At 46.4% G+C, this 6,000-nt stretch overlaps 1 protein-coding gene across 2 annotated transcripts in view; it reads right to left on the minus strand.

Moving 5' to 3' along the window:
- The window catches only part of LOC132386135 (zinc finger protein 239-like), a 25,109-nt gene extending 20,970 nt beyond the window's left edge, over window positions 1-4,139 (minus strand). For both annotated transcript variants that reach the window (XR_009509411.1, XM_059958431.1), the window contains exon 1: window positions 3,991-4,139. The gene's annotated coding sequence lies outside the window, so the exon portion shown is untranslated. The remainder of the gene's footprint in view (window positions 1-3,990) is intronic.
- Window positions 4,140-6,000: the final 1,861 nt, after the last annotated feature.

Raw genomic sequence — 6,000 nt, forward strand, 5'->3', positions numbered from 1 at the left:
ACCAGAAACGCTCAGCAGGTAAGGAACAGCTGTGGGGAGAGGAACAAACTCTACAATTCAGGTTAATAACATTTCATCAGAATGACTTCAAACGTTTTCAGTTTTTAGTGCAGATTTCCAGCAACTTGAGATTCTGCTTGACTTGCACCGAGTGGCCAACAGATGACAGTGAGTGGGGGGGATTTCTAAACACAGTTTGAACACCAAACTCGCAGGTCTATTTTTCCTGTTGTAAACACAGAACAGCCCATTTACTCATAGCCACTCCTCAGATTAGCAGTCAATGCTTCCAAAGGAACTCCAGAAACTAACATCTGATCCTACAACAGAAGTACTTGCTCAACACCCCATAAGCCCAAGCAGCTCGATTCCTGGGACCATTTTACCTGGATCAAAAACTGTAATATCCCAGGACCCAACCTCACAGATCTCACACTGGGTAGTGCAGTCTGGGATTTCCCCACAACCAATGTGCAGCTGCTCGAAATTTCTGCTTCATTGCAGAAGGATGACCATCCAGCCCCTTCTGTAGAAGCACTAACTGAAGTCAAAGCTATCACAGGACTAGGGTCCAAGCACCAACTCTCCCAGTACTCTTTGCTGACTGTAATACGATGAAGTGTGTCAGCCAGTCACAGTTCAAAAACTAGACCCTCCACACCAATGCACAACAGAAATGGGACCTGATGACCCTTTGGCATTCCAGCTAACAAAAAGTGATTTTGGAAATAACTCAGTGAGGTCAAAGGTGTAAAAGAATAGTTCACAATGAAGACTATGGTTAGAAGGATTGCTGATATTTATCACTGAAAAGGTGTGATACAGGGTGGACCAAGGTTGACCCAGATAGTTGATGCATATCACTGAAGATGGGGTCAGAGAGACTGGACAGAGGTTGAACAAGATGGGCAGGGAATGAGCAGATGTAACCAGATGGGAGAAGAGATCAAGGACAATCACTGATGGTTCTCCAGCAATATGCAGATACTGAATTAATGGTACATACTACTGTATAAAGGATTCCAAAATGACAAAGTTAGAACAACCAGTAAAAACATTGCCAGATATACTTTGATCCTCACCGTAGTTTTATCAACAAGCTTTCCATCCGGACACTTCATGCTTTTTATGGTAACTACTCTGCCCCTGACTGTGAGGATCTGCAGAGACTTTTGGATCCAGAACAGCACATCACAGAAACCACTCTACCCCTAGACTTCCCAGTCACTCAGTAAAGCAGGCAGTGAAATCAAAGATCCCCACAACCTGGGACGTTCTCCTTTCTCACCCACCCCAATCCGGGAGAAGACAATAGCCACAAAGCTCACGGACAAATGTGAGGAGCCTCAGCAAGCTTGGCGACTTGGGGAAAGTTAACGGGACTCAGTGGCCAACATCAGATTTCCCCAACACAACATGTGATCTTGCATCACAAACCGGAGGGCGGGAGAGTTCTGCAAGAAAAAGCCGTATGTGACCTGTCTGTGGGTCACCCATTTCAACTCTGCAGAAATAGACAGCCTGTGCTCCTGGTTTGGATCGTTCAATGCAGATTAAGTGAAGGGGACACATTTTTGACCAGCCCAGATAATCGGAAAATAAATGACTAATTGGCCCTCAGTTCGGGGCTCACGGCCCACATTGGATCTCCCCACTCGGGATCGGTCTCAGTACTCACCGATGGGACAGCAATATCTTTGGCCCACAGACTGTGATCTGACCCCTGGCTCCCCGACCCAGGAGGCGAGGACACCTTCCCCGATCCCACAGACATTCCTCTTCAGTACAGAGCAGAAAGGAAAACACTGCCCACCCAGAGTCTGTGAGCATAAGCGAAGGGATTGTTACATCTGTGGTTAAATGGGAGGGGCAAACGGGATCACGTGGCTGGTACCCCAGGCAGAGAGTCCAGCTGCCAACCACTTCTGTGGAAAGAGCCAAACTTGCCACTTACATCTCCTCTCACCTTAAGTGTATTAGACATTTCAACCCCCAGGAAAAATATATCGTCTGTCCACTCAGATTCAGTTTTATTATCACTGGCGTGCATCATGAAATTTGTTAACTTTGCAGCAGCAGTTCAATGCAATACGCAATATAGAAGAAAAATAATCCTAAAAATAAATAACTAAATCAATTACAGTATCCATATATCTGGGAACATTGCTCATCGTGATTTTTATAAAATGACCTGGATGAGGAAGTGAAGGGATATGTTAGTAAATTTGCTGATGACACAAAACTTGGGGGTGTTGTGGATAGTGTGGAAAGTGTTAGAGCTTACAGCGGGCACCGAAAGCATGCAAAACCAGGCTGAGGGGTCGCAATTGGAGTTCAACCCGGATAAGTTTGAAGTTGTTCATTTTGTTTGGTCAAATGTGATGGCAGAATATAGCATTAATGGTAAGGCTCATGGCAGTGTGGAGGATCTGCGGGATCTTGGGGTCCGAGTCCATAGGACACTCAAAGCTGCGACGCAGGTTGACTCTCTGTTTAAGACGATGTATACTGCATTGACCTTTATTAATCGTGGGAATGCGTTTAGAAGCGAGAGGGAATGTTGCAGCCATACAGGACCCTGGTCACACACCACTGTGCTCAATTCTGGTCACCTTACTACAGGAAGAATGTGGAAACCTTAGAAAGAGTGCAAAGGAGGTTTACAAGGATGTTGCCTGGATTGGGGAGCATGCCTTATAAGAATAGGTGGAGTGAACTCGGCCTTTTCTCTTGGAGTGATGGAGGATAAGAGGTAACCTGATAGAGGTGTATAAGATTATAAGAGGCATAGGTCGTGTTCAAGGGTTCAATGTCCATTTGGCAATCAGATGGCAGAGGGGAAGAAACTGTTTCTGAATCACTGAGTGTGTGCCTTCAGCCTTCTGTACCTCGCTATCTGATGGTAAAATTGAGAAAAGGGCAGCCCTGGGTGCTGGAGTTCCTTAACAATGGACGCTGCCTTCTGACACACTGCTTCTAATCCTCTGGTAATCGTATAAACATCTATCCAGAGAAAACAACATGAGATTGTCCAACCTCCCGTTACAGCTCATGCCCTCTAATCCAGACACTATTCTGGTAAACCTCTTCTGCGCCCTCTCCAAAGCCCCGACATCCTTCCGTGAATGGGGGCGACCAGAACTGTATGAAACACTCCAGATGTGCTATAACTAGTTTTATAAAGCTGCAACGCAACTTCCCGACTTTTGAACTCAGTGCTTCAACTAATAAAGACAACCATGCCATTTGCCTTCTTAACCACCCGATCAATCTGTGCAGTCTCTTTCAGGGAGCGATGCACTTGGAGTCTAAGATTCCTCTGATCATCGACACTGTTCAGGGTTTTGCATTTTACAGTGTACTGTCTCATACATTCAACCTACCGAGCTGCCAAGATGATCATCACTAATCAAATCTCACTGAGATTTCTCAGGTCCTGTTGAATCTATTGCCAAGTGCACAAGTACGGGAAGGTACAGGTACAAAGAAACACTGACTTGTGGCAGCATCACAGGCAAGTACATTCAGAAAACACACGGAACATAAATTGTACAATTCTCTGTCAGTAACAATATGGAAACATGTTTTACTTCATCCTGTTAACAGGACCAGAACAACAGGGGCTGAGGGGCGGCTCATCTCAGACGGTTCGGTGTGAAGGTCTCACAACCCGGACTGACCCCGGCAGATTCTGTGAAGGAAGCGAGGCGAGGCCGCCAGTTCGGGAAAGTTCATCCCCTCCCCCATCAGGTTGCACCGATCACCTTGTGTTTCTCTCTCCCTCCCCACCCCACCTTTTATTCTCCAGTCCTGTCGAAGGGTTTCGGCTGCTAATGCCGACTGTATTCTTCCCCTAGATGCTGCCCGGCCTGCTGAGTTCCTCCAGCATTTTGTGCGCTTTGCTCCCATTCCCAACATCTGCAGGCTTTATCTTGCTTGAGTTCTGGAAAGTTAACTCACTCCCCGCTCGGAACCGGCTTCAATACTCACCGAAGGAAAATTGTTGGTGTTGCCCCACAGAGAATAATCCGCCTCCGGCTCCCCGTCCAAAGGGGCGAGAACCCCCTCCCAATCCCGAACACACCGCCAACCAACTTTCACAAAGAACGAAAAAACAACACTGCCTTTCCCGGGACTGTGAGCATGCGCATTGTGCTCATTGCGTCACGGGCATTGGGCGGAGCATCGGAATCAAACCCGCAGATGCCACCGATCTGCGGTGAAACAGGATCACGTGACTCGGTGACTGTTTCTTCCCCCTTCACATATTGCCCTACCCACCGCCGCATTTCCCAAAATATTTCATTATTTCCCTATATTATTTCCATTAGACAAGTATTTAGTTTTTCCCTCCATATCTTCCCCGATCCCTTTTCAGCCACCCCCAGGTCATAGAGTTCTCAGAGTTATAATTTCGATTCCCATTCCGTCCCGACACACAATTCAGAACCACCCCGGAAATGTGCGGGTTTCATTTAAATCAGTCTATGTTCATAAACAGTTATTTCTATTTACATTCCTCTGGCTTCATTGGACAGGAACACTGAAACATCAAGTGAGAAACAGCAGGATGTGGCCATTCAGCCCCTCTAACCGTCAGCAAGATGGCGGCTGCTCTTCCATCTCAGCCACATGTTTCTGCCCGATCGTCATTTCCTCGATCCCTTCTGTCTCCACACATCTGCCGGCCTCCTTTGTACGTGAGGACGATCACTGAGTCTCCACCGCTCTCTGTGGTGGGGATTGTTGTGGTTACATGATATGAACAGGAGACGCAGACAATTCTTCGAGAAGTTTAAACCTTTATTTGAAAACAAAGGCTGAGGCAATCAATGATCTTGTCACCGAAAGCCCGCCGAGCTCCGGTGTACAGCATTCTTTATAGTAATTTCTTATCTCAGTTACATTTCGGTTTCATCACCATACCCAATCAATTTTTAGTTGCATATCATCTATACATGAACTAATCAAACGCTCTTGCCCAGCTCTCGGTGCGCCACCAGTATTTCTTTCCAGTTCACATCTTGTGCCTCATTCCTGGCCACGGTTGTTTCTCAGTCAGCCTCCCTTAACCTCCCTCACATTTCCTGCTCATACCATCCTCCCTGTTATCTCTTCAGAAGCCATGCTGTTGGATATATGTACATTTCTGCTCATTAGTGTTGCTAATGCGAAACAGGTGTTCTTTAACTGCCACAGTATGTAGCTAAGAGAATACAAGGTATCTGGTAAAAAATACACAGCAAAATGTGTCTAGTAAAATAATACATAGTAATATTCGGTACACAAGAGTGATTACATTGTATAGTAAATAGCTACTACATAGTGATTATATTTCAGGTATATATTGTGATTATGTCAGGTATATTTCTCAATAGGATTTACAGACATTCACCACCCTCGGAGTGGAGACATTTCCCCTCATCTCAGTCCCGGACAGTCCATCCCTGTTTCAGAGACTGGGATCCCTGGTTCAACCGGTAATGATGTTGTGCATTTCAATGTGTTCTCCTCTCAGTCCTCGATTCTCTAAATGAAAGGGTTATCACATTTGATCTTTCTTCGTATGATGACCCCACCACTGCAGGGATCAGTCTGGTGAATCTTCATTGCCCTCTCTATAACAAATACTCTCTAACCTCTTTGTTAATCCTCTATGGAATTAATTTCCATCCTCTGCAGTCCCGTGTTGCCCCAACCCCTCACCTCCCACCCCTGTCACTATTTCCACCTTCCCACCTCCCCCCTCACCTGGATCCCCCTCACTCCCCAGCTCTTGCCCAAACCCCACCCCTCACCTCTTTTCTCTGACTATTTCCCGTCCACTCTCACTTCAGAGGGAGGGTCTCGGCCCGAAATGTTGACGGTCCATTTCCCTCCACAGATGCTGTCCGACCCACTGAGTTCCTCCGGCAGTTTGTTCTTTGGTCTGTATAACCCGTGTTAGTATGGGGAGCGGGATGTTACACCATATTCCAGGTACAATCTCAACAAAGCACA

The sequence above is a fragment of the Hypanus sabinus genome, unplaced genomic scaffold (assembly GCF_030144855.1).
Source record: "Hypanus sabinus isolate sHypSab1 unplaced genomic scaffold, sHypSab1.hap1 scaffold_1023, whole genome shotgun sequence".
Lineage (NCBI taxonomy): Eukaryota > Metazoa > Chordata > Chondrichthyes > Myliobatiformes > Dasyatidae > Hypanus > Hypanus sabinus.